Genomic DNA, 12,533 nt, shown 5'->3' on the forward strand with positions numbered 1-12,533 from the left:
TCGGAAAAAACGTACAAATACATATCGGAACTGCAGGCGAAAATTTTAAACCAGAGACTCACCAGTGGAGTTGGGATGCCTCGAAGGAGGAGCCTTCGGCCCAATGACCCAAGAACACGTGGTGTCGTTCCCCCTGTACCTCCACCACCCATATCAGAGCTGATGCAGACACAAGTCAGCAGAGGTCTCGGTATGTGATGCACATGTGCATGCCATAAATTTGAATCTCATTACCTTTGTCTGTAATTTAGTCGAGGTGGAATGATTTTTGAACAATAAAATAGTGTGCATTTAAAATGACACTGCATTTTTTCCACAGGATCAGCTTTCATGGAGGCTGCCAATTTTTAATGATATTGCTGATCTAGACTGTTACTTCAAAATCAGCATGAAAATTTTTTGGTTTGTGTGTAAATAGCATTAATGATAAATACTGTAAATAATAAAGATATTTCAAATAACATTATTGACCATGGCACTGTCAATTTGAGTTTCATAATCAAAAAATTGCTACAGCACAATTTTTTTTAATACGTTTATGAATTTATGTAATGTATAAGAAAGACAGCATAAACAATTTCTTATCAATTATAAATAACTGTTTATTTTTATTAGATTACATTATGAAAGGTGGAAAAATAAATTTAATTTAAACAATTAAATACAAGAACACCAATAAATAACTATTTACAATCACACATTTTAGGTAGATGATTTAAATTCCAGGGTTGAAACCGGTGTACTGTCCCTGAGGGTCAGGGAATTTATCCCTTATCTTACACACACAGCAACTAGGGATCACTCTTCTATTACCCTGCCCTAGAGACCCATGCTGCCAGAAGATGAAATGCCTGTAGGCAGCATATCTGAATTCACGATTGTCATCGCCTGGCTCTCTTAAATGGCCTAATGCTGTGATGTCCTCCCTGTACTGCCTATGAATCCGGAGAACACCTTCATCAAGGCAGTACTGATTGAATTGTATTAGTAGGCTCACACAGTTGGCTGGGTTTTGTCCACAGCATTTTTTTCACGATCAGTTGGCATGTCCCGGCAATGTTTACAGGTACACCATGGTATATCTTGCACAGGAGGGGGGAGGCCATGTCTGCGCTGATGCATCATCAATGCATCAAACACCAGACCTGGCTGTCTTTGTAATAACTGTATGGTGAGGTCCCTGTGCTCTTGCAGACTCATTTCAGCTACAAGTCACTAGTCAAGTCAAGTCACCTTTATTTATATAGCGCTTTTTACAATACAGATTGTATCAAAGCAGCTTCACAGTGATAACATGAAAACAATACAAAAAACAATTTCATCATCGTCCACCTTGAAGGCAGATCTATAATATTGTTGAATATTAAATGTCCCCAACTAAGCAAGCCAGAAGGTAAGGCAACAGCGGCAAGGAACCAAAACTCCATCAGGTGACAGAATGGAGAAAAAAACCTTGGGAGAACCCAGGCTCAGTCGGGGGCCAGTTCTCCTCTGGCCAATGAGTAAACAGTGTATGAAGTTCAGAATGAATCAGAGTATTTGTCCAGGGGCCTGTTTCAATAAGGAGGTTCAACCAACTCTGAGTTAAAACTTGAACTCTGAGTTGACTTACCCTGAGATGGGAAACTCTGAGTTTTCGGTTACAGATCAGCTGAAATTAGTTAGTTCAATCAACTCTAAGTTGACTGACTCAGAGTTAAGCGCGTGCACCACAACTATAGAAAGCCATTATCAATGGAGCGCAGATACTATGAGTAACCATGGCAACAGCGCCAGACAAAGAGAGGAATTACTGTTATACAGTGTTGGGTGAAATTAATTACCAAGTAATTTAAATATTGTAATTTAATTAAAGGGATTACTCTTAATTCTACTGTAATTTAAAATAAAATATGATGTAATTACATTAAATGCTGCATAGACTATTGCATATACACAATTCTGTGTAAAACTATAGTGGATTTAACATTGTCATGGGCGAACAAAACAGGAAACAATAGCAGGTGCTCAAAGTGTTTATTAAGATAAATAGACAAGAATCCAACAGAAGGTAAGGGCGGCGACTCAGGCTCGTGCAGGGACTAGATGGTCAGAAGTGCGCTGGTGCAGTGAGAGTGACGAATCCCATCCGGAGCTGGAGTGCGGTGAACCCAGTGACGAAGTCACGAACGGCAGGAAGACAAGGCAAGGCGAACAAAGACACGGCAACTCCACGGGAACAGACACGGCAACAGACAGGACCTCAACAAACACTCCGACACTGGAACAGAGAATGGAGTGAGCATATATAGGGCACGGAAATGAACAGCAGCTGTGAACGGTGAGCATGATGATGATAATGATTATCAGCTGGAGCGCTGACGGACACGTGAGCGGGACAACGCCCACTCACACATAAACAAACATAGACACGAGACAAGAAGGAAACGATGTCTCCAACAACCGTGACAGTACCCCCTCCTCTAGGAACGCCTCACGGCGTTCCCAGACTCCCTTACCTGTCGATTGTAATCATCGATAAGAGAGTGATCCAGGATGTCACGAGCCGGAACCCAACTTCTCTCCTCCGGACCGTAACCTTCCCAGTCCACCAGGTACTGGAATCCGCGTCCCCTCCGCCTAGAGTCCAGGATGCGACGGACCGAATAGGATGGTTCCCCATCTACGAGTCGCGGCGGTGGGGGAACCGGGGCAGGCGGATTAATGCGAGAAAAAAAAACGGGTTTAATTTTGGACACATGGAATACCGGATGAATTCTCCTGTACACTGGAGGAAGATTGAGGCGGACTGCCACCGGACTAACAATTTTGGTGACAGAAAACGGGCCAATGAATTTAGGAGCCAACTTATTGGATACGGAGCGGAGCGGAACGTTCTTTGTAGAAAGCCACACTTTGGAACCGACGACATATACGGGAGGCCTACGCCGGTGGCGATCGGCTTTGGCCTTGGTGCGCGCCCCCACTTGGAGTAAAGTCTCACGGGCTCTAGTCCAAGTGCGGTGACACCTTTGGACGAAGGCGTGGGCGGAGGGGACCGCGACTTCGGATTCCAGACTAGGGAAAACAGGTGGCTGGTACCCTATACTACACTCAAAAGGAGATAGGCCCGTTGCTGACACTGGCAATGAATTGTGGGCGTACTCCACCATAGGCAGTTGTTGGCTCCAGGAGGAAGGATTCCTGGCAACCGTACATCGCAAGGTTCTCTCCAGGTCTTGGTTGGCTCTCTCAGTTTGACCATTGCTCTGGGGGTGAAACCCAGAAGACAGGCTGACCGTCGCCCCCAGCAACCTACAAAACTCTCACCAAAATTTGGACACAAATTGGGGACCCCTGTCGGAAACCACGTCTGTCGGGAGGCCATGTAACCGAAAGACGTGATTAACGACTGCAACCGCTGTCTCCTTGGCTGAGGGTAATTTGGGCAAGGGAACAAAGTGGGCTGCCTTCGAGAATCGGTCCACCACGGTTAAAACTACCGTGTTACCCTGGGAGGGTGGGAGGGCGGTAACAAAATCTAGAGCGATATGGGACCAGGGTCTCGAAGGCACCGGCAGCGGTTGGAGTAACCCATCTGGGGGTCGATTGGACGCCTTGCCAATAGCACAAACTGAGCAAGCCAAAACAAAATCGTGAACGTCGCGAGCCATAAGCGGCCACCAGAATCGTTGCTTGACCAAATAGAGGGTGCGACTAACTCCTGGATGACAGGCTAGACTAGAAGAATGGCCCCACCGAATAACGTCTGGCCGTAGTTCCTCCGGCACAAATAAGCGGTTCGGTGGACACCAGATCGGAGGTGTTACCCCTTCTAGAGCCCTCTTGACTCTCGATTCGACCTCCCATGTGAGCGTAGAGATAATTAGGGTCTCAGGAAAAATCCGCTCGGGAGTAGGTGCGTGTTCGGATCTATCAAAAATACGCGACAAAGAATCGGGTTTGATGTTTTTGGAACCCGGACGATACGAGAGGGTAAAATCAAAACGGCCGAAAAAAAGTGCCCACCGAGCCTGCCTGGAGTTCAACCTTTTGGCGGATCTAATGTACTCCAGATTCTTATGATCCGTCCAGACGATAAAGGGTACCCCGGACCCCTCTAACCAATGACGCCATTCTTCCAAGGCTAACTTGACCGCCAACAACTCCCTGTTGCCAATGTCGTAATTTCGTTCAGCTGGTGATAAGCGATGAGATAAAAACGCGCACGGATGCATCTTGTTGTCTGAAGGTAAGCGTTGTGAGAGAACTGCACCTACCCCCACCTCTGACGCGTCGACCTCTACCACAAACTGACGTGAGGAATCAGGGGCGATTAAAATGGGAGCCGAAACAAAGCGGCTCTTGAGGTTGGAAAAAGCAGTTTCGGCTGCTTCCGACCACCTGAACGCAGTTCTGGGAGAGGTCAAGGCAGTCAGAGGTGCGGCTAGTTGGCTAAAGTTGTGAATAAAACGCCGGTAGAAATTGGCGAACCCCAAAAACCTCTGTAGGGCCTTACGGGAATCTGGGTTTGGCCACTCCACCACAGCCTTAACTTTGTCAGGATCCACACGCATACCTTCAGCCGACACGATGTGTCCTAAGAAAGGGACCGACTGTGCATGAAAAGCGCATTTCTCCGCCTTGACAAAAAGCCCATTCTCTAGCAACCTTTGGAGAACACGTCGGACATGCTGCACGTGCTCCTGGAGAGACGAGGAAAAGATCAGAATGTCATCCAGGTAAACATAAATAAACTGATCGATCATGTCTCGCAGCACGTCATTGACGAGCGCCTGGAAGACTGCGGGACTGTTGGACAACCCGAAAGGCATGACCAAGTATTCAAAGTGCCCCCTAAGGGTGTTGAAAGCAGTCTTCCATTCATCCCCCTTCCTGATGCGGACCAAATGATAAGCATTGCGTAAATCCAGTTTTGTGAAGATGGATGCTCCCTGCAACCTCTCAAAGGCTGAAGACATCAGCGGCAAAGGATAAGTATTCTTTACCGTGATGTTGTTCAGCCCCCGGTAATCAATGCAAGGTCGCAGCGATCCATCCTTCTTCCCCACAAAAAAGAACCCCGCCCCCGCTGGAGATGAGGAAGGTTGGATGAACCCGGATGCTAGAGAATCAGAAATATATTTCTCCATAGCCTCTCTCTCCGGAACCGAGAGAGAATAAATCTTGCCCTTAGGCGGAGACTTACCTGACATTAACTCTATAGCACAGTCATAGGGACGGTGCGGAGGTAGAGAAGCAGCCCTTGACATTTCCTGAACACTTCCCTCAGGTCACGATACTCCGCGGGCACGTTTGATAAATCCACTGCTTCCTCCTGCAACACAGGAACAGAGACAACAGAACAGGCAGACACAAGACAAGACCTATGACATTCAGTGCTCCAGGCTGATATAGTTCCTTGTTTCCAGTCAATGCGGGGGTTGTGTTGATGGAGCCAGGGGTGACCCAAGACAACGGGTGTGTGGTGTGAGTCTATGATGAAGAATGATATTGTCTCTGCATGATTCCCTGAGGTGATGAGCGTGATGTTCTCGGTGGTCTGGGAGATGGTAGGTAGTGACTGTCCATTGAGTGCATGTACGGTGATTCTCTGGGGAAGTGCTCTAAGTGGGACTTGAAGCTGAAGTGCGAAGGTGCGGTCCATGAAATTACCTTCAGCTCCGGAATCCACCAGTGCCGTGCAGAGGTGATCGTGGACAGACCATCTAAGTCTTCCCGGGAGGATGGTGGATGAAGATGAGGACTTCTCCTCCCCCACGACGCAGGCTGGATGGAGCGCGTGGTCCGACACGAGCTAGTCGGGCGTCCACCCTCAGAGCCAGGTCGATCAGTCCATCCAGTGAGGGAGGCAGGTCCAGGGCGTAAATCTCCCTCTGGACGCGGTCGGCCAGCCCATGCAGGAACCTATCCCACTGTGCTTCCTCATTCCAGCGACACTCGGCCGCCAGGGTCTTGAACTCGATGGCATAATCCGAAACAAATCGCTCCCGCTGATTAAGTTCAGACAAAACCCTGGCAGCCTCTCTCCCCGCGACCGCACGGTCGAAAACTCGTCTCATCTCCGAGGAGAGCTCCTGGAACGAGGAACAGCACGATTTCTGGTTCTCCCACACCGCCGTCCCCCATAGTGCCGCTCTCCCAGTCAGTAATGTCAGTACAAACGCCACCTTAGTTTCTTCTCTCTCGAAGGTGCGGGGCTGGAGGGCGAAATGCATGCCGCATCGAGTCAAAAACGGCCGGCAAAGGTTAGACTCACCCGCGTATGGCTCAGGAGTCGGAAGGCGAGGTTCAAACTGGGAGGCGGGCATCGGTGGTGTGGGAGGGACGGGCGGTGCGGCTGGCACAGCGGGAGGTTGCAAATGTTGAAAACGCTGGGTCAGCTCGGACACCTGCGAGACGAGAGCCTGAATCGCACGCACCGCTTCTCCCTGATGACGGTCCTGAGCGTCCATCCTTTGGATACTTGCACGTATGAAATCGTCCATCGTAACTGCGGCACCACCTGCTGCTTCCATGGAACGGTCGGATTGTTCTGTCATGGGCGAACAAAACAGGAAACAATAGCAGGTGCTCAAAGTGTTTATTAAGATAAATAGACAAGAATCCAACAGAAGGTAAGGGCGGCGACTCAGGCTCGTGCAGGGACTAGATGGTCAGAAGTGCGCTGGTGCAGTGAGAGTGACGAATCCCATCCGGAGCTGGAGTGCGGTGAACCCAGTGACGAAGACACGAACGGCAGGAAGACAAGGCAAGGCGAACAAAGACACGGCAACTCCACGGGAACAGACACGGCAACAGACAGGACCTCAACAAACAATCCGACACTGGAACAGAGAATGGAGTGAGCATATATAGGGCACGGAAATGAACAGCAGCTGTGAACGGTGAGCATGATGATGATAATGATTATCAGCTGGAGCGCTGACGGACACGTGAGCGGGACAACGCCCACTCACACATAAACAAACATAGACACGAGACAAGAAGGAAAAAATGTCTCCAACAACCGTGACAAACATACATTTTTAAAAGGTATATTTTTAATGTAACCTTCTCCCTCTACACACTTTGGTCAATTCAAGAATAATTCGTGCAATTGTATTGTTAATTTGAAAGCATTAAAAGTGCAATTTCTTGTCTCTCCTTGTGTTTTTCAGGTGGTTGAGGTTGATATGGGATTTAGTAATTAATAATAAGTAGATCAATACTTTCTAAAGATAGTAATTACATTAATCTAATTACACTGTTGAAGATGTCATTTGCACTTAGTAATTAATTACTATTTTAGAGTAACTGTTATATCAGAGGTGAAACTGGAAGAACAGTTATTCAACCTAATTTTAATTTTCATATAGGCTATGTGCAATCCTGCAGGCATTAAAAGAATGTGGCAGCAGTTGAAAATAAAATATATAAAAACATAATTAAATCAGGTAAGGCTTGAGAATATCATGGGTGTAGGCTACCTGACTTTATAAACATTTGACATATTAAATAACTAAATAGCATCCAGTGTCTAGCAGTGCAGCAGCATTTTTGGCTGAGGGAATTCCTTCATCAGAGTCAGTCACTCCCGGAGATCCAAGGGCCTTCATAAAATGTAAGACGTCTACATATGTGTTATTTTTTATATAGGGTATTTTAAATATTTCCATTTATTTGACTTTGGGTTGGGTTTTTGCAACGCATTCTCATCCTAGGGCGTCATATACTGACACTTTTGACAAATCGCAGTGGCGGGCCGTGCATTTCACACCTAGGCCTTCAGTGATGTCCAACCTGAATTAATAACGAAAAACAGTGAAATTCCTGTTTTTATTTTGCACCGGCAGTTATAGGGTTAATGCGGTGAGTTCGGGAAAGGCTGGGTAGAGAGAAACGAGCGAGTGCGTTCGGCTTTAAAGTGTAGGCTACAGTGGTTCTTGCGTTCTGATTATAAATTCAGAAAAGGAAACTCCCTTGTCTTGTCCTTCAATGGTTACAATAGTATTAATGTTCGAAAAAAGAAGTTGCTTCGATCATAAATTTACAAGAAAAATTAGGAAGAAAATATTATGCACGGACAAAAACGGGGGCAAAAAATGCATTATACTCACCAAAACTACTGCCTATTTTTTTAAATACAAAATCCATTCTAATTTCTTTCCTCAAAAAGACTTAAATTACTTGGATGTACAGGTTGTCTGTGCGTTTCAGTCCCAACAACCTTTTCTATTGCCATCGAGGCTATAAAGTGCTGAAAGTCGAGTCTGTCCCGACGTATTTCTGGCATAAGTTTTAATTGGCTTTAGTGCTGCAAGTGTCTGCTCGACAGAAGCAGTAAACCGGGAAAACACCGCAAAACATGACGATGTGTAACGTTACAGCCGACACAAGCTCTCACACAGATTTTTGAACGATATCAATGAGATCAGCGCGACTTTTGGCTTCAAAATCAGTCATGGCATACATTGCAGTCAGTTCTGTTTTTACCCGGGACAGATCGATAGAGATCCGAGACTCTGCGTAAGCTGAATAAGGGATTTTTTCCGGTAGGTTTGAACCTGCTGGTGGTCGAGGAAGGAAAGAAACATTAATTTGTGGGTTGAAAAACTATTAAATCGACAGGAATATATTTTAGTTTACACAGTTCGCTACAGATGCGGTTAGCTATCTCTGACTACCAGTAATAATACGCGCTCTGACCATCCAATCAAAGGGCGTGAAAATGCTTACGTTATTGTATGCCTGCTAGATGGCCCCGGTGCAGTCAACTCGAAATCTGATTGGCTTATTAAATCTGACTGATTATCTGATTGGTTAAAGCAACAGTTTCATTGCCATTCATTTTAAGCTACAGGCGCCCGCACTATCGATTCTGAAGGCCTCGAGGCAGATATATATGACCCTGGCAACACATGATGACTGAAATATGATTGGATAAAAGCGCTAAAATAAACATACACTACTGGAAGCAGCGCAACCAAGAGAAAAGCTATGACATTACGAGAATGGACTATTGGGAATCATGTAATACTCATTCATAAAATATATTAAAGTTCAAGTCAGTGATTCTGATAATGTTTAGGCCAGCAGAGAAGGCCTTGCTGGCCCTGACGGCCCACCACTGACAAATCGTCTACATCCAACGCACATGGCACCCTTTAGCGTCAATATGACACGCACAGAGATTTGTTCGGTTATGGTTGGGTTTAGGTCTGGGGTAGGGTTAGGGTTAGACCGCTAGGAGGCGCCTACTGGCCCATTTCTATCTGCGTCTCATATTGACGCTAAAGGGTGCCATGTGCGTTGGATGTAGACGATTTGTCAAAAGCGTCAGTATATGTCGCTGGTCCCAAAAGATTCGGATGGTAATATCTGTCTTTTGGAGCCTCCTGTCCCAACACAACCCCAGGCAGTTGTAAGTGCCTACTCAATACACCAGAAATTATGACAAATAGTAGGCCTATTATAAAGTGCACTCGACCAAATGCTCATCTTCACCGGACGATGGGGATGAAACAGTTTCTGCTGCCATAGAGAGGCCTACAGAGGTAATGTTAATATTATGTGTCTACAGATCAGACAATCTACACATTATCATTTGTATGTGGAGTAGCCTATAGAATCTAAGTTTATATCTAAGTATATAGACTTCATCTTATTAATAAAAAAATAAAAAACAGCAATAAATAAATGTACAGAATGAATAAATTAAGTGTTTAAACACCGCTTCCTCTTTAAAAAAGGGGAGGAGGCCGCAAGAAACTCTGGGTTTACTGAAGAAAACCTGCTCCCGACCAGGTTAGGTTCACAGAGTAAGTTACCATGGTAACTGACTCTGAGTATAAGTTACCTCTCTTTCAGAAACGGGCTTGACTTACTCTGCTTTCTCAGGTTTGATTTACCTCCCATTCTGAAACGGAAAACTATAATGTGTTATGTGTATGCTAGGCCGAAGAGATGTGTTTTTAGTCTAGATTTGAACTGACAGAGTGTGTCTGCTTCCCGGACAATGGTAGGAAGACTGTTCCAAAGTTTTGGTGCTAAGTAGGAAAAGGATCTACCGCCAGCAGTCGATTTTGATATTCTAGGTATTATTAACTGGCCGGAATTTTGAGATCGCAGTAGACGTGAAGGACTATAATGCGTTAAGAGCTCGCTCAAGTACTGCGGAGCTAAACCATTTAGTGCTTTGTAAGTGATCAGCAATATTTTAAAATTTATACGATGTTTAATAGGCAGCCAATGCAGTGTTGACAGAACAGGGCTAATATGGTCATACTTCCTGGTTCTAGTAAGAACTCGAGCTGCTGCGTTTTGAACTAGCTGTAGTTTGTTTATTAAGCGTGCAGGGCAACCACCCAGTAGAGCATTACAATAATCTAGCCTTGAGGTCATAAACGCATGAACTAATTGTTCTGCATTATTCATTGAGAGCATATGACGTAATTTAGATATATTTTTAAGATGGAAGAAAGCGGTTTTACAGATACTAGACACATGACTTTCAAATGAAAGATTGGTATCAAAGAGCACACCCAGGTTCCTAACCGACGACGAAGACTTAACAGAGCAGCCATCAAGTGTTAGACAGTACTCTAGGTTATTACGTGTGGAAGTTTTTTGTCCAATAATTAGAATCTCTGTTTTTTCTGAATTTAGTAGTAGGAAATTACTAGTCATCCAATTTTTTATATCAGCTATGCATTCCGTTAATTTTGTGAATTGGTAGGTTTCGTTAGGTTTTGAAGAAATATACAGCTGAGTATCGTCGGCATAACAGTGAAAGCTAATTCCATGTTTCCTAATGATATCTCCTAATGGTAGCATATACAGAGTGAACAGCAGCGGTCCTAGTACTGAGCCTTGTGGTACGCCATACCGAACTTGTGATTGATAAGACATCTCTTCATTTATTGCTACAAACTTATAACGGTCAGATAAGTATGATTTAAACCATGCTAGTGCAATTCCACTAATGCCAACATAATGTTCGAGTCTATTTAAAAGGATGTTGTGGTCAATGGTGTCAAATGCAGCACTAAGATCCAGTAATACTAATAGAGAGATACAACCACGATCGGATGATAAGAGCAAATAATTTGTGACTCTAACGAGAGCTGTCTCGGTACTATGGTACTGTCTAAATCCGGACTGAAAATCCTCGCAGATATCATTTCTTTCAAGAAAGGAACACAGTTGTGAGGATACTGCTTTTTCTAATATCTTTGACAGAAATGGCAGATTAGAGATCCGCCTGTAATTGACTAGTTTTGTAGGATCAAGTTGCTGTTTTTTAACAAGCGGTTTAATCATAGCTAGCTTTGGTTTTTGGTGCGTATCCTAGAGACAAAGATGAATTAATGATATTAAGAAGAGGATCTATGACATCTGGAAGCATCTCTTTCAGCAGCTTAGTTGGTATAGGGTCTAACATACACGTTGTCGATTTAGATGATTTGACGAGTTTGCAAAATTCTTCCTCTCCTATAGCAATGAATGAATCAAATTTTCCCTCAGGGAGACTACAACGCACTTCCTGATGCGATACTGTATTAGACGGTTGCATAGTTATAATTTTGTCCCTGATTTTATCGATCTTATAAGTGAAGAAGTTCATAAAGTCATTACTGCTGTGTTGCTTGGAAACTTCTGGGCTTTGTGCTTTCTTTTTCGTTAGTTTAGCCACTGTTTCAAATAAATACCAAGGATTATGTTTATTTTCTTCTAATAGGGTTGAAAAATAAGCAGATCTAGCAGCTTTTACAGCCTCTCTGTAAGCAATCGAGCTCTCCTTCCATGAAATCCGAAACACCTTTAGTTTTGTTTTCTTCCAGTTGCGCTCCATTTTTCTGGCTGCTCTCTTAAGGGCCCGAGTGTGCTCGTTGTGCTACGGCGTTGGACTATGTTCTTTAATCTTCTTTAAGCGCAGCGGAGCAACTGTGTCTAAAGTGCTGGAAAAGAGAGAGTTAAAAGTTTCTGTTGCAATATCAAGTTCTTCTAAGCTATCCGGGATGCTGAGATGATGAAACTGATTAGGAAGATTATTGATAAAGCAATCTTTAGTGGCAGAAGTGATCGGTCTAACATATTTATAACACGGAGTCGGCTTTGCAGCCTTGGCTAAATGTAATTTACACGAGACTAGATAGTGATCTGAGATGTCATCGCTCTGCTGCAGTATTTCAACGGCATCAACATCTATTCCATGTGATAGTATTAGATCTAGAGTATGATTACGGCAATGAGTAGGTCCTGACACGTGTTGTCTAACTCCAATTGAGTTTATAATGTCTTTAAATGCCAATCCCAATGCATCTTTTTCATTATCTATGTGTATATTAAAGTCACCAACAATTAGTACTTTATCTGCAGCCAATACTAATTCTGATAGAAAGTCCGCAAATTCTTTGATAAAGTCTGTATGGTACCCTGGTGGCCTGTATACAGTAGCCAGCAGAATTTTCAAACGTGATTTATCGTTTACACTAGATATTTTTACATTAAGCACCAACACTTCAAAATAATTATATTTACAACTAGATTTC

Source organism: Phoxinus phoxinus (genome assembly GCF_949152265.1).
Source record: "Phoxinus phoxinus genome assembly, chromosome: 11".
NCBI classification, from domain to species: Eukaryota; Metazoa; Chordata; class Actinopteri; order Cypriniformes; family Leuciscidae; genus Phoxinus; species Phoxinus phoxinus.